The sequence below is a fragment of the Oncorhynchus masou genome, chromosome 11 (assembly GCF_036934945.1).
Source record: "Oncorhynchus masou masou isolate Uvic2021 chromosome 11, UVic_Omas_1.1, whole genome shotgun sequence".
In the NCBI taxonomy this organism is placed as follows: Eukaryota; Metazoa; Chordata; class Actinopteri; order Salmoniformes; family Salmonidae; genus Oncorhynchus; species Oncorhynchus masou.
The window spans coordinates 3391362-3413591 of record NC_088222.1 but is presented as its reverse complement, the minus strand read 5'-3'; the positions used below and the strand labels follow the sequence as shown (position 1 = coordinate 3413591).

Here is a 22230-nt window from a genome sequence, read left to right as displayed (position 1 = left end):
TTTAGCAATGTTAACACATGTTTCCCATGTCAAAAAAGCCCCTTGAATTGAATTGAATTGAATTGAGAGAGAAAGAGAGAGAGAGAGAGAGAGAGAGAGAGAGAGAGAGAGAGAGAGAGAGAGAGATAGAGAGACTAGAGAGCGAGAGAGAGAGACTAGAGAGAGAGGGAGACTAGAGACTAGAGAGAGAGAGAGAGAGAGAGAGAGACTAGAGAGCGAGAAAGAGAGAGACTAGAGAGAGAGAAAGAGAGAGAGAGAGAGAGAGAGAGAGAGAGAGAGAAAGAGAGAGATTTGGTTGGCAAATGCACCGGCAGGTAGAGTGAAACAGCTTAGAGTTGTCAGGGGACAGGCTACCATCTGGGTTTGCAGAGAATGAGGCTCCATGAAACCCCATCAGAGAACTAAACCCCCAGAACTTCCAGCCCAGAATGATGCATCCCAAATAATACCATAGGGGGTCCATAGGGCTCTGCTCAAAAGTAGTGCACTATATTGGGAATAGAATGTAATTTGGGACAAAATTGAAGACAAAATGGAGGATTTAGCTCCAGACTATAATTCCACTGGGTCCCTGATGAAGTCAATATTTACACATGAGGAATTACATTATACTACCATTAGCAACAAGAGACAATTAAACACTGAGGAGAACCTGCCAGCGTTCCAAGAGACTATTAATAACCATTTCCTGGCTCAAATAGCTGACCAATCAGCCTGTTACCAACCCTTAGTAAACTTCTGGAAAAAATTGTGTTTGACCAGATTCAATGCTATTTCACAGTAAACAAATTGACAACAGAAATTGACAACATGCCACTGACTAAGTAAAGTCATATATATATATGTATGCGGATGACTCAACACAATTCCCCTGGACAGCAGTGTAGGCCCGTTACTTTTTCAATCTTTACTAATGACAAAAGATTGAGTAAAGCCAGAGTGTCTATGTATGTGGATGACTCAACACTAAACACATCAGCTACTACAGTGACTGAAATTACTGCAACACTTAACAAAGAGCTGCAGTTAGTTTCATAGTGGGTGGCAAGGAATAAATTAGTCCTAAATATTTCTAAAACTAAAAGCATTATATTTGGAACAAAACACTCACTAAACCCTAAACTTTGACTAAATCATGTGTAAATTGAGCAAGTTGAGGTGACTAAACTGCTTGGAGTAACACTAGACTGTAAACTCATGTTCAAAACATATTGATGCAGTAGTAGCTAAGATGGGGAGAAGTCTGTCCATTAAAAAGCACTGCTCTGCCTTCTTAACAACACAATCAACAAGGCAGGTCCTACAGGCCCTAGTTTCTACCTTCTTAACACACTATCAACAAGGCCCTAGTTTCTACCTTCTTAACAACCCTATCAACAAGGGTTCCTACAGGCCCTAGTTTTGTCGCACCTTGACTACTGTTCAGTCGTGTGGTCAGGTGCCACAAAAAAGGACTTAGAAAAATTGCAATTGTCTCAGAACATGGCAGCCCTGCTGGCCCTTAAATGTACACAGAGAGCTAATATTAATAATATGCAAGTCAATCTCTCCTGGCTCAAAGTGGAGGAGAGATTGACTTCATCACAACTTTTATTTATGAGAGGTATTGACATGTTGAATGCACCGAGCTGTCAGTCTAAACTACAGGCACACAGCTCAGACACCCATGCATACCCCACAAGACATGCAAGAGGTCTCTTCACTGTCCCCAAGTCCAGAACAGACTATGGGAGGCACACAGTACGACATAGAGCCATGACACTGTCACAGTACTACATAGAACCATGACTACATGGAACTCTATTCCACAGTACTACATAGAGCCATGACTACATGGAACTCTATTCCACAGTACTACATAGAGCCACGATACATGGAACTCATTCCACAGTACTAAATAGAGCCATGACTACATGGAGCTCTATTCCACAGTACTACATAGAGCCATGACTACATGGAACTCTATTCCACAGTACTACATAGAGCCATGACTACATGGAGCTCTATTCCACAGTACTACATAGAGCTCTATCAGGTAACTGATGCAACAGTAGAGTCAGATTTAAAAAACAGATTAAAAAACACCTTATGGAACAGCGGGGAGTGTGAAGCAACACAAACATTCGCACAGACACACACACACACACACACACACACACACACACACACACACACACACACACACACACACACACACACACACACACACACACACACACGAAGATCCATAATAAATACAAACACTGAGGAGAACCTGTCTGCATTCCAAGTGGTAACCTATTCCGTTTCGTTTGACCAGAGCCCATAACGGCCGGGGTCCTCAATTACAATCACCACCTACTTTACCTTGAGCGGTTGGGGCGGATGTTGCTACAAATGAACTGCAATATTCCCAAACAGATTCAGCATTTGACAAATACAGAATCATGTCAAACCTTGATTACATTGGGATACGATCACGCCTGTCTCTTAATATTTGGGAACAGATAATTCATTATAATTATGTCTAATTTGTAATTATTGTATTATTATTATTGTAATTAATTAATTTTTAAAGTAAAATTTTTTAATTGTTGGAGAATAAAGTAAAAGTAAAGTAAAATCACTAGGAAATCAGTTCAAAATGATTATAATTTATATTTATAATTTAAAAAAATATATATTTATAGGAAAGGTGCTGTAAAGGTGTCATTTGGGATGTACAGTGGTTTGCAAAAGTATTTAATTAATTATTAATCTTATTTTGTAACATTACGAGCTGTAATGGATTTTTATTTGGATTTCATGTAAATAGTCCAAACTGTTGAAGTAAAACTAAAAACTAAAATACTTGTTTCAAAAGATTCCCCCCAAAATTATATGTTATATATTATATATATTATTTACATATATATTATATGTAAAAACTGTATGTTTCGCCACCCTTTGCTATGAGGCCCCTTAATAAGATCTGGTGCAACCAATTACCTTCAGAATTCAAATGATTAATTAAATAAAGTTCACCAATCTAAGTGTCACATGATCTTTTTTATTTTTTTATTTCACCTTTATTTAACCAGGTTGGATAGTTGAGAACAAGTTCTCATTTTCAACTGTGACCTGGCCAAGATAAAGCATAGCAGTGTGAACAGACAACACAGAGTTACACATGGAGTAAACAATTAACAAGTCAATAACAGAGTAGAAAAAAAGAGAGTCTATATACTTGTGTGCAAAAGGCATGAGGAGGTAGGCAAATAATTACAATTTTGCAGATTAACACTGGGGTGATAAATGATCAGATGGTCATGTACAGATAGAGATATTGGTGTGCAAAAGAGCAGAAAAGTAAATAAATATAAACAGTATGGGGATGAGGTAGGTAAAATTGGGTGTGCTATTTACCGATAGACTATGTACAGCTGCAGCGATCGGTTAGCTGCTCAGATAGCAGATGTTTGAAGTTGGTGATGGAGATAAAAGTCTCCAACTTCAGTGATTTTTGCAATTCGTTCCAGTCACAGGCAGCAGAGAATTGGAACGAAAGGCGGCCAAATGAGGTGTTGGCTTTAGGGATGATCAGTGAGATACACCTGCTGGAGCATGTGCTACGGGTGGGTGTTGCCATCGTGACCAGTGAACTGAGAGAAGGCAGAGCTTTACCTAGCATGGACTTGTAGATGACCTGGAGCCAGTGGGTCTGGCGACGAATATGTAGCGAGGGCCAGCCGACTCGAGCATACAGGTCGCAGTGGTGGGTGGTATAAGGTGCTTTAGTAACAAAACGGATGGCACTGTGATAAACTGCATTGAGTTTGCTGAGTAGAGTATTGGAAGCTATTTTGTAGTTGACATCGCCGAAGTCGAGGATCGGTAGGATAGTCAGTTTTACTAGGGTAAGTTTGGCGGCGTGAGTGAAGGAGGCTTTGTTGCAGAATAGAAAGTCAATTCTAGATTTGATTTTCAATTGGAGATGTTTGATCTGAGTCTGGAAGGAGAGTTTACAGTCTAGCCAGACACCTAGGTACTTATAGATGTCCACATATTCTAGGTCGGAAACATCCAGGGTGGTGATGCTAGTCGGGCGTGCGGGTGCAGGCAGGTTGAAAAGAATGCATTTGGTTTTACTAGAGTTTAAGAGCAGTTGGAGGCCACGGAAGGAGTGTTGTATGGCATTGAAGCTCGTTTGGAGGTTAGATATCCCAGTGTCCAAGGACGGGCCGGAAGTATACAGAATGGTGTCGTCTGCGTAGAGGTGGATCAGGGAATCACCCGCAGCAAGAGCAACATCATTGATATATATACAGAGAAAAGAGTCGGCCCGAGAATTGAACCCTGTGGCATCCCCATAGAGACTGCCAGAGGACCGGACAGCATGCCGTCCGATTTGACACACTGAACTCTGTATGCAAAGTAGTTGGTGAACCAGGCAAGGCAGTCATCAGAAAAACCGAGGCTACTGAGTCTGCCGATAAGAATATGGTGATTGACAGAGTCAAAAGACTTGGCAAGGTCGATGAAGACGGCTGCACAGTACTGTCTTTTATCGATGGCGGTTATGATGTCGTTTAGTACCTTGAGTGTGGCTGAGGTGCACCAGTGACGCTCAGAAACCAAATTGCACAGCGGAGAAGGTACGGTGGGATTCGAGATGGTCAGTGACCTGTTTGTTGACTTGGCTTTCGAAGACCTTAGATAGGCAGGGCAGGATGGATATAGGTCTGTAACAGTTTGGGTCCAGGGTGTCTCCCCCTTTGAAAAGGGGGATGACTGAGGCAGCTTTCAATCCTTGGGGATCTCAGACGATATGGAAGAGAGGTTGAACAGGCTGGTAATAGGGGTTGCGACAATGGCGGTGGATAGTTCTAGAAATAGAGGGACCAGATTGTCAAGCCCAGCTGATTTGTACGGGTCCAGGTTTTGCAGCTATTTCAGAACATCTGCTATCTGGATTTGGGTAAAGGAGAACCTGGAGAGGCTTGGGAGAGTAGCTGCGGGGAGGGCGGAGCTGTTGGCCGAGGTTGGAATAGCCAGGAGGAAGGCATGGCCAGCCGTTGAGAAATGCTTGTTGATGTTTTCGAATATCATGGATTTATCAGTGGTGACCGTGTTACCTTGCCTCAGTGCAGTGGGCAGCTGGGAGGAGTTGCTCTTGTTCTCCATGGACTTCACATTGTCCCAGAACCTTTTGGAGTTAGAGCTACAGCATGCAAATTTCTGCCTGAAGAAGCTGGCCTTTGCTTTCATGACTGACTGCGTGTATTGGTTCCTGACTTCCCTAAACAGTTGCATATCACGGGGACTATTCGATGCTATTGCAGTCCTCCACAGGATGTTTTTGTGCTGGTCGAGGGCAGTCAGGTCTGGAGTGAACCATGGGCTATATCTGTTCTTAGTTCTGCATTTTTGAACGGAGCATGCTTATCTAAAATGGTGAGGAAGTTACTTTTAAAGAATAAGCAGGCATCCTCTACTGACGGAATGAGGTCAATATCCTTCCAGGATACCCGGGCCAGGTCGATTAGAAAGGTCTGCTCACAGAAGTGTTTTAGGGGAGCGTTTCACAGTGATGAGGGGTGGTCGTTTGACTGCGGATCCGTAGCGGATACAGGCAATGAGGCAGTGATCGCTGAGATCCTGGTTGAAGACAGAGGAGTGTATTTGGAGGGCCAGTTGGTCAGGATGACGTCTATGAGGGTGCCCTTGTTTACAGATTTAGGGTTGTACCTGGTGGGTTCCTTGATGATTTGTGTGAGATTGAGGGCATCTAGCTTAGATAGTAGGACTGCCGGGGTGTTAAGCATATCCCAGTTTAGGTCACCTAACAGAGCAAACTCTGAAGCTAGATGGGGGGGCGATCAATTCACAAAGGGTATCCAGGGCACAGCTGGGAGCTGAGGGGGTCGGTAGCAGGCGGCAACAGTGAGAGACTTATTTCTGGAGTGAGTAATTTTTAAAATTAGTAGTTCGAACTGTTTGGGTATGGACCTGGAAATTATGACATTACTTTGCAGGCTATCTCTGCAGTAGACTGCAACTCCTCCCCCTTTGGCAGTTCTATCTTGACGGAAAATGTTATAGTTGGGTATGGAAATCTCAGAATTTTTGGTGGCCATCCTGAGCCAGGATTCAGACACGGCAAGGACATCAGGGTTAGCAGAGTGTGCTAAAGCAGTGAGTAAAACAAACTTAGGGAGGAGGCTTCTGATGTTGACATGCATGAAACCAAGGCTTTTTCGATCACAGAAGTCAACAAATGAGGGTGCCTGGGGACATGCAGGGCCTGCGTTTATCTCCACATCACCCGCGGAACAGAGGAGGAGGAGTATGAGGGTGCGGCTAAAGGCTATCAAAACTGGTCGCCTAGAGCGTTGGGGACAAAGAATAAAAAGAGCAGATTCCTGGGCATGGTAGAGTATATTCAGGGCATAATGCACAGACAGGGGTATGGTGGGGTGCGGGTACAGCGGAGGTAAGCCCAGGCACTGGGTGATGATAAGAGAGGTTGCATCTCTGGACATGCTGGTTGTAATGGGTGAGGTCACGGCATGTGTGGGAGGTGGGACAAAGGAGGTATCAGGGGTATGAAGAGTGGAACTAGGGGCTCCATTGTAAACTAAAACAATGATAACTAAGCTAAACAACAGTATACAAGGCATATTGACATTTGAGAGAGACATACAGCGAGGCATACAGTAATCACAGGTGTTGAATGGGAGAGCTAGCTAAAACAGTAGGTGAGACAACAACAGCTAATCAGCTAGCACAACAACAGCATTTACGATCTCAGTTTGCTTTGTGGTGTTGCAGAATTTGGGGCCTTTCAGAACAGGAACAGTATACATGCGGCACCATGAAGACCAAGGAGCTCTACAAACCGGTAAGGGACAAAGTTGTGGAGAAGTACAGATCAGGATTGGGTTAAAAAAAATATCAGAAACTTTGAACATCCCACGGAGCATTATTTAAAAATGGAAAGCATATGGCACCACAACAAACCTGCCAAGAGAGGGCCGACCACCAAAACTCACAGACCAGGCAAGGAGGGCATTAATCAGAGAGGCAACACAGAGACCAAAGCTCCACTGCAGAGATTGAGTATCTGTCCATAAGCCGTACACTCCACAGAGCTGGGCTTTACGGAAGAGTGGCCAGAAAAAAAGCCATTGCTTAAAGAAAGAATGAGCAAACATGTTTGGTGTTCACGAAAAGGCATGTGGGAGACTCCTCAAACATATGGAAGAAGGTATGCTGGTCAGATGAAACTCAAATTCAGCTTTTTGGCCATCAAGGAAAACGCTATGTCTGGCACAAACCCAACATCACCCCAAGGGCACCATCCCTACATTGAAGCAAGGTGGTGGCAGCATAATGCTGCGGGGATGTTTTTCATCGGCAGGGACTGGGAAACTGGTCAGAAATGAAGGAATGATGGATGGCGCTAAATACAGGGAAATTCTGGAGGGAAACCTGTTTCAGTCTTCCAGAGATTTGAGACTGGGACGGAGGTTCACCTTCCAGCAGGACAATGACCCTAAGCATAGTGCTAAAGCAACCCTTGAGTGGTTTAAGGGGAAAAATTGAAATGTCTTGGAATGGCCTAGTCAAGGCCCAGACCTCAATCCAATTGAGAATGGTATGACCTCTTAATTAAGGATCTGCCCCTTTTATTTAAATTTTCTCCTAAAATGACATATCCAAATCTAACTGCCTGTAGCTCAGGACCTGATGCAAGGATATGCATATTCTTGATACCATTTGAAAGGAAACACTTTGTAGTTTGTGGAAACATGAAAGGAATGTAGAAGAATATAACACAATAGCTCTGGTAAAAGATAATACAAAGAAAAAAACAACCGTTGTTTTGTATTTTTTTGTACCATCATCTTTGAAATGCAAGAGAATGTCATAATGTATTATTCCGGCCCAGGTGCAATTTAAATATTGGCCACAAGATGACAGCAGTGTATATGCAACGTTTAGCGTGATCCAATGAAACATTGCATTTCTGTTCAAAATGTTGTATCAAGACTGCCCAAATGTGCCTAATTTGTTTATTAATAACTTTTCATGTTCAAAACTGTGCACTCTCCTCAAACAATAGCATGGTATTATTTCACTGCAACAGCTACTGTAAATTGGTCAGTGCAGTTAGATTAACAAGAATTTAAGCTTTCTGCCAATATCAGACATGTCTATGTCCTGGAAAACGTTCTTGTTACTTACAACCTCATGTTAATCGCATTAGCCTACGTTAGCTCACCGTCCCACAGGGACACACCAATCCTGAAGAAGTTTTAAAGATGTCTGTACACCAGCAGGAACCCATCCAACTTGAAGGAGATGGAGCAGTTTTGTCTTGAAGAATGGGAAAAAATCCCAGTGGCTAGATGTGCCAAGTTTATAGAGACATACCCCAAGAGACATGCAGCTGTAATTGCTGCAAAAGGTGGCTCTACAAAGCATTGACTTTGGGGGGGTGAATAGTTATGCATGCTCAAGTATTCTGTTTTTTATTTCTTGTTTGATTCACAATAAAAAAGATGTTGCATCTTTAAAGTGGTAGGCATGTCGTGTAAATCAAATGATACAACCCCCCAAAAATCAATTTTATTTCCTTGTTGTAAGGCAACAAAATATGAAAAATGCCAAGGGTGCCAACTGTGATCCTGACTTGAGGGGTAAACTGTGACCCTGACCTGAGGGGTAAACTGTGACCCTGACCTGAGGGGTAAACTGTGATCCTGGTCCTGTGACCCTGACCTGAGGGGTAAACTGTGATCCTGGTCAACTGTGACCCTGACCTGAGGGGTAAACTGTGACCCTGACCTGAGGGGTAAACTGTGATCCTGACCTGAGGTGTAAACTGTGACCCTGACCTGAGTGGGTAAACTGTGATCCTGGTCAACTGTGACCCTGACCTGACCTGGGGTAAACTGTGACCCTGACCTGAGGGGTAAACTGTGACCCTGACCTGAGGGGTAAACTGTGACCCTGACCTGAGGGGTAAACTGTGACCCTGACCTGAGGGGTAAACTGTGACCCTGACCTGAGGGGTAAACTGTGACCCTGACCAGAGGGGTAAACTGTGACCCTGACCAGAGGGGTAAACTGTGACCCTGACCAGAGGGGTAAACTGTGACCCTGACCAGAGGGGTAAACTGTGACCCTGACCAGAGGGGTAAACTGTGACCCTGACCTGAGGGGTAAACTGTGACCCTGACCAGAGGGGTAAACTGTGACCCTGACCAGAGGGGTAAACTGTGATCCTGGTAAACTGTGATCCTGACCTGCATGGTAAACGGTGATCCTGACCAGAGGGTAAACGGTGATCCTGGTAAACTGTGACCCTGACCTGCATGGTAAATGGTGACCCTGACCTGCATGGTAAACGGTGATCCTGGTAAACTGTGACCCTGACCTGCATGGTAACCCTGACGGTGATCCTGGTAAACTGTGACCCTGACCTGCATGGTAAACGGTGATCCTGGTAAACTGTGATACTGTGATTCTGACCTGCATGGTAAACTGTGATAATTTTTGGGGAACATTTTTTATTTAACCTTTATTTAACTAGGCAAGTCAGTTAAGAACAAATTCTTATTTAACAATGCCAGCCATAGGAACAGTGGGTTAACTGCCTTGTTCAGTGGCAGAATGACAAATCTTTACCTTGTCAGCTCAGGGATTCAATCTAGCAACCTTTCGGTTATTGGACCAGAGGGGTAAACGCTCTAGCTGCTAGGTTATCTGCCTGGGCCTCTCTGCCTGGGCCTCTCTGCCTGGGCCTCTCTGCCTGGGCCTCTCTGCCTGGGCCTCTCTGCCTGGGCCTCTGTGCCTGGGCCTCTCTGCCTGGGCCTCTCTGCCTGGGCCTCTCTGCCTGGGCCTCTCTGCCTGGGCCTCTCTGCCTGGGCCTCTCTGCCTGGGCCTCTCTGCCTGGGCCTCTCTGCCTGGGCCTCTCTGCCTGGGCCTCTCTGCCTGGGGATCCTTCACTGCCTTCATGTTTATGTTCATGAAATAAACAGAGTGAACAAAACATTAAGAACTCCTTTCTAATATTGAGTTGCACCCCCTTTTGCCCTCAGAACAGCCTCAATTTGTTGGGGCATGGACATTAAGAACTCCTTTCTAATAAGTTGCACCCCTTTTGCCTAGCCTCAATTTGTTGGGGCGAAAGGCGTCGAAAGCATTCATTATATTAGAGAAGATCTCCCCCTACAGTATTACCTCACGCTGCATCTGCGAACTCACTGAACCGTCTTCCAGCCACAACAACGGCAATAAAGCAAACGTTTAACTTCATAATTATCAGCTACATATGTGAATCGTACTAATCTATCTAGCCAGCTGAATGAATGAATTACATTTCATTTTCATCTCAATTTCTAGTTGTCAACCCGTCCTTTATAGGATTAATTGGTAACCCATCCTTTATGGGATTAATTGGTAACCCATCTTTTATGGGATTAATTGGTAACCCATCCTTTATGGGATTAATTGGTAACCCATCCTTTATGGGATTAATTGGTAACCCATCCTTTATGGGATTAATTGGTAACCCATCCTTTATGGGATTAATTGGTAACCCATCCTTTATGGGATTAATTGGTAACCCATCCTTTATAGGATTAATTGGTAACCCATCCTTTATGGGATTAATTGGTAACCCATCTTTTATGGGATTAATTGGTAACCCATCCTTTATAGGATTAATTGGTAACCCATCCTTTATGGGATTAATTGGTAACCCATCTTTTATGGGATTAATTGGTAACCCATCCTTTATGGGATTAATTGGTAACCTATCCCTTATGGGATTAATTGGTAACCCATCCTGTATGGGATTAATTGGTAACCCATCTTTTATGGAATGAATTGGTAACCCATCCTTTATGGGATTCATTGGTAACCCATCTTTTATGGGATTAATTGGTAACCCATCTTTTATAGGATTATTTGGTAACCCATCCTTTATGGGATTAATTGGTAACCCATCCTTTATGGGATTAATTGGTAACCCATCTTTTATGGGATTAATTGGTAACCCATCTTTTATAGGATTAATTGGTAACCCATCCTTTATGGGATTAATTGGTAACCCATCCTTTATGGGATTAATTGGTAACCCATCCTTTATGGGATTAATTGGTAACCCATCCTTTATGGGATTAACTGTAACCCATCCTTTATAGGATTAATTGGTAACCCATCCTTTATGGGATTAATTGGTAACCCATCCTTTATGGGATTAATTGGTAACCCATCCTTTATGGGATTAATTGGTAACCCATCCTTTATGGGATTAATTGGTAACCCATCCTTTATGGGATTAATTGGTAACCCATCTTTTATGGGATTAATTGGTAACCCATCTCTTGTTTCTCCAAGTCTGCCTGGGCCTCTAAGTCTGCCCGGGCCTCTATGTCTGCCTGGGAATCTCAGTCTGCCTTGGCCTCTAAGTCTGCCTTGTTTCTCTAAGTCTGCCTGGGCCTCTAAGTCTGCCTGGGCCTCTAAGTCTGACTTGTTTCTCTAAGTCTGCCTTGTTTCTCTAAGTCTGCCTGGGCCTCTAAGTCTGCCTTGTTTCTCTAAGTCTGCCTGGGCCTCTTAGTCTGCCTGGGCCTCTAAGTCTGCCTGGGCCTCTATGTCTGCCTGGGCCTCTAAGTCTGCCTGGGCCTCTAAGTCTGCCTGGGCCTCTAAGTCTGCCTGGGCCTCTAAGTCTGCCTGGTCCTGGGCCTCTCTGTAGTCCCCTACTACCTCAGGGCTCTGGTTAACAGTAGTCCCCTACTACCTGCGGGCCCTGGTCAACAGCCCAATCCCCTACTACCTGCGGGCCCTGGTCAACAGTAATCCCCTACTACCTGCGGGCCCCCTTTTTAACAGTAGTCCCCTACTACCTGCGGGCCCTGGTCAACAGTAATCCCCTACTTCCTGCGGGCCCTGGTTAACAGTAGTCCCCTACTACCTGTTGGCCCTGGTTAATAGTAGTCCCCTACTACCTGCAGGCCCTGGTCAACAGTATTTCTCTACTACCTGCAGGCCCTGGTCAACAGTATTTCTCTACTACCTGCAGGCCCTGGTCAAAAGTATTTCCCTACTACCTGCGGACCCTGGTCAACAGTAGTCCCCTACTATATGTTGGCCCTGGTCAACAGTAGTGCCCTACTACCTTTACAAAGAATAGTGTGGGGTTTGGGACTGAACCACGAGTATAAAAAAAATATCACCAGCGCTGAGCTGAGGAGATGAGGGAGAGACAAGAGGCTCAGAGAGAGGTGAGCTCTCTGGCCACTAGTGTGGAAGACAGTGTAAAATTCATCTGATGCTGCTGCCCCTGGCTCTGTCTGAACAGGGGTACGTAGGTAATGGTGTTTTCTCAGGCTTGGGATTGGTATGATCTGGCCCAGTGTATTCAGTGCCCCCTCCTCTCCTCTCAGAGAGCTGATAAATGTAATTTCCAGCTGAGATATTATGTCTTTATACATGGGAAGGTACGACAGGAAGAACAAAACTAATAGATGGACTTAATACAGTGGCTGGATGGAAAAACCTACAACCAAGACCAGTAAAACAACTGACAAAACCTACAGCCAAGACCAGTAAAACAACTGACAAAACCTACAGCCAAGACCAGTGAACAACTGACAAAACCTACAGCCAAGACCAGTAAAACAACCGACAAACCTAGAGCCAAGACCAGTAAAACAACTGGCAAAACCTACAGCCAAGACCAGTAAAACAACCGACAAACCTAGAGTCAAGACCAGTAAAACAACTGACAAAACCTACAGCCAAGACCAGTAAAACAACCGACAAACCTAGAGCCAAGACCAGTAAAACAACTGACAAAACCTACAGCCAAGACCAGTAAAACAAGCCAAGACCGACAAACCTAGAGCCAAGACCAGTGAACAACTGACAAACGTACAGCCAAGACCAGTGAACAACTGACAAACGTACAGCTAAGAAGTAGAACTGACAAACGTACAGCCAAGACCAGTGAACAACTGACAAACGTACAGCCAAGACCAGTGAACAACTGACAAACGTACAGCCAAGACCAGTGAACAACTGACAAGCGTACAGCCAAGACCAGTGAACAACTGACCCAAACGTACAGCCAAGACCAGTGAACAACTGACAAACGTACAGCCAAGACCAGTGAACAACTGACAAAACCTACAGCCAAGACCAGTGAACAACTGACAAGCGTACAGCCAAGACCAGTGAACAACTGACAAAACCTAGACAAGCCAAGACCAGTGAACAACTGACAAGCGTACAGCCAAGACCAGTAAAACAACTGACAAACGTACAGCCAAGACCAGTGAACAACTGACAAACGTACAGCCAAGACCACTGAACAACCGACAAACGTACAGCCAAGACCAGTGAACAACTGACAAACGTACAGCCAAGACCAGTAAAACAACTGACAAGCGTACAGCCAAGACCAGTAAAACAACTGACAAGCGTACAGCCAAGACCAGTGAACAACTGACAAACGTACAGCCAAGACCAGTGAACAACTGACAAACGTACAGCCAAGACCAGTAAAACAACTGACAAGCGTACAGCCAAGACCAGTAAAACAACTGACAAGCGTACAGCCAAGACACCCAAGACCAGTGAACAACTGACAAACGTACAGCCAAGACCAGTAAAACAACCGACAAACGTACAGCCAAGACCAGTAAACTGACAAACGTACAACAACTGAACAACTGACAAACGTACAGCCAAGACCAGTAAAACAACCAAGACAAACGTACAGCCAAGACCAGTAAAACAACCGACAAGCGTACAGCCAAGACCAGTGAACAACCGACAAACGTACAGCCAAGACCAGTAAAACAACTGACAAAACGTACAGCCAAGACCAGTAAAACAACCGACAAACGTACAGCCAAGACCAGTAAAACAACCGACAAACAACTGACAAACAGCCAAGACCAGTAAAACAACTGACAAACGTACAGCCAAGACCAGTAAAACAACTGACAAACGTACAGCCAAGACCAGTAAACAACTGACAAACGTACAGCCAAGACCAGTAAACAACTGACAACTGAAACGTACAGCCAAGACCAGTAAACAACTGACAGTGAAAACGTACAGCCAAGACCAGTGAACAACTGACAAACGTACAGCCAAGACCAGTGAACAACTGACAAACGTACAGCCAAGACCAGTAAACAACTGACAAACGTACAGCCAAGACCAGTAAACAACTGACAAACGTACAGCCAAGACCAGTAAAACAACTGACAAGCGTAGAGCTATGAGAAGTAGAACTGACTCACCAATAAACCTGACGATTCTCCTTAGAAGGGGGTTCAGGTAGCAGCACTCCCCGTCAAGATGGTCTTCTCCTGGGATAGTAGCACCGCCGTGTGGACTTCATCATGTACATGGAAACCTCCCGATGAAGATCTGACAACAGACAGATACACTTTTTGATTTTTCTCAATCCCAGCCCCCTGTCCCCACAAGAGGTATTTTGCCAGGTCGTCAATGTAAATAAGAATGTGTTCTTAACTGACTTGCCTTAACTGAATTAAATAAAGGTTGAATAAATAAATAAACACAAGATGTGACCACAGAGTTACAGCCTTATACCTTTACCTAACCCTAATGCCTAGTACTTTCCCTAGCACAACTGACAAAACTACAGCCATGAGAAGTAGAACAAATGAGAAACTAGTATCAAATCAAATCAAATCAAATTTTATTTGTCACATACAAATAAGTGTAGCGAAATGCTTGTGCTTCTAGTTCCGACAATGCAGTAATAACCAACAAGTAATCTAACTAACAATTCCTAAACTACTGTCTTATACACAGTGTAAGGGGATAAAGAATATGTACATAAGGATATATGAATGAGTGATGGTACAGAGCAGCATAGGCAAGATACAGTAGATGGTATCGAAAGTACAGTATATACATATGAGATGAGTATGTAAACAAAGTGGCATAGTTAAAGTGGCTAGTGATACATGTATTACATAAGGATGCAGTCGATGATATAGAGTACAGCATATACGTATGCATATGAGATGAATAATGTAGGGTAAATAACATTATATAAGGTAGCATTGTTTAAAGTGGCTAGTGATATATTTACATCATTTCCCATCAATTCCCATTATTAAAGTGGCTGGAGTTGAGTCAGTGTCAGTGTGTTGGCAGCAGCCACTCAATGTTAGTGGTGGCTGTTTAACAGTCTGATGGCCTTGAGATAGAAGCTGTTTTTCAGTCTCTCGAGGTCCCAGCTTTGATGCACCTGTACTGACCTCGCCTCCTCTGGATGATAGCGGGGTGAACAGGCAGTAGTCCTAACACCTAGTCCTAAAATCTAGTCCAAACACCTAGTACTAACATCTAGTCCTAACACCTCCTAACAGTCCTAACATCTAGTCCTAACACCTAGTCAGTCCTAACATCTAGTCCTAACACCTAGTCCTAACATCTAGTCCTAACACCTAGTCCAAACATCTAGTCCTAACACCTAGTCCTAACATCTAGTCCTAACACCTAGTACCCTAACACCTAGTCCTAACATCTAGTCCTAATACCTAGTCGTAATATCTAGTACTAACACCTAGTCCTAACATCTAGTCCTAACACCTAGTCCTAACACCTAGTCCTAACACCTAGTCCTAACACCTAGTCCTAACACATAATCCTAACATTAACACCTAGTGCTAAGTCCTAACACCTAGTCCTAACCTTAACACCTAGTCCTAACCTTAACACCTAGTCCTAACACCTAGTCCTAACACCTAGTTCTAATCCTAACACATAGACCTAGCACCATTATGGAGTTCTAACATGTCCTAGTAATAATGTCCTGACCTTAACACCTAGTAAATAACACCTAGTCCTAACCCTAACACCTAGTACTAACCCTAACACCTAGTCCCTAACAACTAGTCCTGACCCTGACACATAGTCCTAACACCTAGTCCTAACACCTAGTCCTAACACCTAGTCCTAACCCTAACCCTAACACCTAGTCCTAACCCTAACACCTAGTCCTAACACCTAGTCCTGACCCTGACACCTAGTCCTAACACATAGCCCTAACACCTAGCCCTAACACCTACTCCTAACCATAACACCTAGTCCTAACACCTAGTCCTGACCCTAAAACCTAGTCCTAACACCTAGCCCTAACACCTAGTCTTAATACCTAGCCCTAACACTCTAGTCCTAACACCTAGTCCTGACCTTAACACCTAGTCCTAACCCTAACACCTAGTCCTAACACCTAGTCCTAACCCTAACACCTAGTCCTAACACCTAGTCCTGACCATAAAACCTAGTCCTAACACCTAGTCCTAACACCTAGTCCAAACAGCTAGTCTGACCCTAATACTCTAGTCCTGACCTTAACATCTAGTCTAACACCTAGTCATTATGGGTAACCATAAAACCTAGTCCTAACACCTAGTCCTAACACCTAGTCCTAACACCTAGTCCTAACCCTAACACCTAGTCCTAATACCCAGTCCTAACACCTAGTCCTAACACCTAGTCCTAACACCTAGTCCTAACCCTAACACCTAGTCCTAACACCTAGTCCTAACCATAAAACCTAGTCCTAACACCTAGTCCTAAAACACCTAGTCCAAACACCTGGGTCCTAACCTAACACCTAGTCCTAAAACACCTAGTGGGTCCTAAAACACCTCTCAGTCCTAAGTGCCCTAAAACACCTAGTCCTAAAAACATCTCTGGATAAATAGTCCTAAAACACCTCAGTGGGTCCTAAAAACCATAAAACCTAGTCCTAACACCTAGTCCTAACACCTAGTCCTAAGCATCCTAACACCTAGTCCTAAGCACCTAAAGTCATCTCAGTGGGAGTGTCCTAAAACCATGCTAGTTTCAAGTGCTAAAAACATACTGTTTGTATTCAGGACAAACAGCTAAATTTCTTGCATTTTATGCAGTATTACGTTAGGGCCTTATTAAAACCAAAGTGGGATGCATGTATTGGAATAGTCTTTTTTATTCTGCATCTCAGTACAGTCTTTTTCTTTACAATCTAATTTATGTTAGTATTGTGGAGAAACCGACAATGATGTTGATCCATCCTCAGTGGGTTTCCTCCCATCACAGACATTAAACTCCATAACTGTAAATTTTAAAAAGTCACCATGGGTAAACAGTGGCTTCATGGTGAAATCCTGAGCTGTTTCCTTCCTCTTCGTCCACTGAGTGAGGAAGGACACCTGCCCTAAAACCATCTTTATAGTGACTGGCTGAATTGATGCACCATTCAAAGTGTAGAATTAATAACTTCACTATGCTGAAAGGGATATTCAATGTCTGCTTATTCAGTGGGTAAAGGTGCTAAAACCATCTTTGGGAGGCATTGGTAAAACCTAAAACCCTGGTCTTTGTGGTTGAAACTGCTTGGAATTTAAAACTACTCAACTTAGGGACATTCTATGTGTAAAACCAGGGTACAGAGATGTCCTTCAAAACCCATGATAAACACTATTATTGCAAACTATTATGTGACTTGTTAAGCTAAAAAATATTTACTATTAATCTTATTTAGTCTTGCCATAACAAAGGGGTTGAATACTTGTTTAAAACTCAAGACATTTAAAACCAGCTTTTCATTTTTAATTAAGTGAGATTATGTTCTCCAAATGAATATTCCTTTGACATTATGGGCTATTGTGATGTCATTATCAGTGGGTATTGTGATGTCATTATGGGGTATTGTGGTGTCATTATGGCCCTAAAACCAGTATTGTGATGTCATTATGGGGTATTGTGATGTCATTATGGGGGTATTATCTGTGGGTGTCATTATGGAGTATTGTGATGTCATTATGTGAGTATTGTGATGTCATTATGGAGTATTGTGATGTCATTATGGAGTAGTGTGATGTCATTATGGTTAAAACCAGTCTCAGTGGGTAAATAGTGCCCTAAATTACAGTGGGTAAACAGTGTGTCATTATGGTGTAGCGTCTCAGTGGTTAAATAGTCCCTAAAGCGTCTAGTGATGTCATTATGGAGTAGTTGTGATGTCATTATGGAGTGTATTCAGTGATGTAAAACCATTCAGTGGGTAAATAGGTATCGTGATGTCATTATGGGGTATTGTGGTGTCATTATGGAGTGTAAAACCAGCATCTCAGTGGGATGTCATTATGGAGTATTGTGGGATGTCATTATGGGGTATTGTGATGTCATTATGGGGTATTGTGGTGTCATTATGGGTGTATTGTGGTGTCATTATGGAGTATAGTGATGTCATTATGGAGTATCTGTGATGTCATCATGGGGTATCGTGATGTCATTATGGGGTATTGTGGTGTCATTATGGGGTATTGTGGTGTCATTATGGAGTATAGTGATGTCATTATGGAGTATTGTGATGTCATCATGGGTGTATCAGTGATGTCATTATGGGGTATTGATATCTCTGCCAGCATTCTCCCATTTTGCTGCAGTTTCTGTGGGTAAATAGTGCCCTAAAACCAGCATCCAGTGGGTAGTGGTGGGTAAACAGTGTCCTAAAAAACCAGCATCTCAGTGGGTAAACAGTGTCCTAAAACCAGCATCTCAGTGGGTAAACAGTGTCCTAAAACCAGCATCTCAGTGGGTAAACAGTGTCCTAAAACCAGCATCTCAGTGGGTAAAAAATCAGTGTCCTAAAACCAGCATCTCAGTGGGTAAATAGTGTCCTAAAACCAGCATCTCAGTGGGTAAATAGTGCCCTAAAACCAGTCTCAGTGGGTAAATAGTCTCAGTGGGTAAATAGTGCCCTAAAACCAGCATCTCAGTGGGTAAATAGTGTCCTCTCAGTGGGTAAATAGTGCCCTAAAACCAGCGTCTCAGTGGGTAAATAGTGCCCTAAAACCAGCGTCTCAGTGGGTAAATAGTGCCCTAAAACCAGCATCTCAGTGGGTAAATAGTGTCCTAAAACCAGCATCTCAGTGGGTAAATAGTGTCCTAAAACCAGCGTCTCAGTGGGTAAATAGTGCCCTAAAACCAGCGTCTCAGTGGGTAAATAGTCTCAGTGGGTAAATAGTGCCCTAAAACCAGCATCTCAGTGGGTAAATAGTGTCCTAAAACCAGCGTCTCAGTGGGTAAATAGTGTCCTAAAACCAGCGTCTCAGTGGGTAAATAGTGCCCTAAAAAACCAGCTAAAACCAGCGTCTCAGTGGGTAAACAGTGTCCTAAAACCAGCGTCTCAGTGGGTAAATAGTGTCCTAAAACCAGCATCTCAGTGGGTAAATAGTGTCCTAAAACCAGCCTCTCAGTGGGTAAAAGTGCCCTAAAACCAGCATCTCAGTGGGTAAATAGTGTCCTAAAACCAGCCTCTCAGTGGGTAAATAGTCTAAAACCAGCATCTCAGTGGGTAAATAGTGTCCTAAAAAACTCAGCAGTGTCTCAGTGGGTAAATAGTGTCCTAAAACCAGCGTCTCAGTGGGTAAATAGTGCCCTAAAACCAGCATCTCAGTGGGTAAATAGTGTCCTAAAACCAGCTCTCAGTGGGTAAATAGTGCCCTAAAACCAGTCTCAGTGGGTAAATAGTGTCCTAAAACCAGTCTCAGTGGGTAAATAGTGTCCTCTCTCAGTGGGTAAATAGTGCCCTAAAACCAGCGTCTCAGTGGGTAAATAGTGCCCTAAAACCAGCGTCTCAGTGGGTAAATAGTGCCCTAAAACCAGCCTCTCAGTGGGTAAATTCACCAGTGGTTGTTTAGCTGAATGTTTATTAGTCATCACGCAGGGATTTTCCGAAAGCGCTAATCTAGTGAGCACTTTTGGAGCAGGGTATTTGATTGGTTTGACAAGTTGTGAGGCATCACTAGCGTCACCGACTGGTACCCATCCGTCTTTAGCTGATTTCTGCCACGGTGTCACGTTCTGACCTTTATTTCCTTTGTTTTGTCATTATCTAGTATGGTCAGGGCGTGAGTTGGGGTGGGCAGTCTATGTTTGTTTTTCTATGATTTGGGTATTTCTATGTTTCGGCCGAGTATGGTTCTCAATCAGAGGCAGGTGTCATTAGTTGTCTCTGATTGAGAATCATACTTAGGTAGCCTGGGTTTCACTGTGTGTTTGTGGGTGATTGTTCCTGTCTCTGTGTTTGTTTTCACCAGATAGGGCTGTTTAGGTTTTCTCACGTTTATTGTTTTGTTAGTTTATTCATGTATAGTGTCTTTATTAAAGTACCATGAATAAACACCACGCTGCGTTTTGGTCAGCCTCTCCTTCACCTCAAGAAAACCGTTACAGAATCACCCACCACAACAGGACCAAGCGGCGTGTTAATGGGCAGCAGCAGGAGCAGCGCGATAAAGACTTCTGTACTTGGGAAGAAATCCTCGACGGGAGGGGACCCTGGGCAAAGCCAGGGGAGTGTTGCCGCCCCAAGGTGCAGCAGGAGAAGAGGCAACAGGAGCAGCGCGAGGAGGAATGGACATGGGAGGACGAATTGGACGGAAAGGGACCCTGGGCACAGCCAGGAGAATATCGCCGCCCCAAAGAAGAGCTGGAGGCGGAGAAGGCGTAGAGGCGCTGGTATGAGGAGGCAGCACAGCGGCGTGGATGGAAGCCCGAGAGTCAGCCCCAAAAATGTCTTTGGGGGGCACAAGGAAGTGTGGTGAAGCCAGGTAGGAGACCTGCGCCAACTTCCTGTGCTTACCGGGGGGCGAGAGAGACCATGCAGGCACCGTGTTATGCGGTGGAGCGCACGTGCCATGAAGCCGGCTCTACGCATCTGGTCCCAAGTGCGTCTCCTTGGGCCGGCTTACATGGCACCAGCCTTGCGCATGGTGTCCACGGTTCGCCTGCATAGCCCAGTGCGGGCTATTCCACCTTGCCTCACTGGCAGGGCGACTGGGAGCATTCAACCGGGTAAGGTTGGGTAGGCTCGGTGCTCAAGAGCTCCAGTGCGCCTGCATGGTCCGGTCTATCCGGTACCACCTCCACGGACCAGCCCTCCGGTGGCAGCCCCCCTCACCAGGCTGTCTCTCCATCTCATCCCTACAGGTGCTCCCGCCTGTCCAGTGCTGCCGGAGCCTTCCTCCTCTCCAGCGCAGCCGGAGTCTCCCGCCTGTCCAGCGCTGCTAGAGCCTTCCTTCTCTCCAGCGCAGCCGGAGTCTCCCGCCTCTCCAGCGCTGCCGGAGCCTTCCGCCTCTCCAGCGCTGCCGGAGTCTCCCGCCTGTCCAGCGCTGCTAGAGCCTTCCTTCTCTCCAGCGCTGCTAGAGCCTTCCTTCTCTTCAGCGCAGAGTCTCCCGCCTCTCCAGCGCTGCCGGAGCCTTCCGCCTCTCCAGCGCTGCCGGAGTCTCCCGCCTGTCCAGCGCTGCCAGAGCTCCCGCCCCTCAGTCCAGAGGCGCTAGAGCCCCTCATTCCAGAGGCGCCAGAGCTACTCAGTCCAGCGCTGCCAGAGCATTCCTCTCCAGGATTGCCAGAGCTTCCCGTCTGCCCAGCGCCATCAGAGTCGACAGTCTGCCCAGCGGCATCTGAGGTACCCGTCTGTCCAGCGCCATCTGATCTACCCGTCTGCCCAGCGCCGCCTGAGCCACCCGTCTGCCCAGCGCCGCCTGAGCCACCCGTCTGCCCAGCGCCGCCAGTCTGCAAGGGGCCGCCAGTGCTGCCAGTCTGCAAGGGGCCGCCAGTGCTGCCAGTCTGCAAGGGGCCGCCAGTGCCTCAGGTCAGCTAGGGGCCGCCAGTGCAGCCAGTCAGCCAGGGGCCGACACTGCCGCCCCTCAGCCCAGAGCCCCTGCTCTTCTGTCCAGAGCTTCTGCCCCTCTGTCCAGAGCTTCCGCTCCTCTGTCCAGAGCTTCTGCCCGTCTGTCCAGAGCTTCCGCCCCTCTGACCAGAGCATCCGCCCCTCTGACCAGAGCATCCGCCCCTCTGTCCAGAGCTTCCGCCCCTCAGTCCAGTGGGGTCATTTAGTAGGGTCACCGTGTCTCTGTGTTTGCACCAGATAGGGCTGTTTTGGTTTTTTCACATTTCTTGTTTTGTTAGTTTATTCATGTATAGTGTCTTTATAAATTAAACATGAATAACCACTACGCTGCGTTTTGGTCCTTCAACTAAAGAAAACCGTTACACACGGGCTTCCGGTACCCATTTTAGGAAGCCTGGTTTGAGGTGAGGCTACCGTAACCCAAACCATGAATCCTAACACCCTAAAAGTCAGCCCTAACCCTGAGGGGGGGGGGGACAAACACAGACACACTGTGTCATCAAACATAAACACTAACACATGTA

General features: G+C 45.1%; 1 pseudogene; it reads right to left on the bottom strand.

Annotated features, from left to right (window-relative positions):
• LOC135548033 (phospholipid phosphatase-related protein type 1-like) overlaps positions 1 to 22230 on the bottom strand; it is a 134396-nt pseudogene that overhangs the window by 35182 nt on the left and 76984 nt on the right.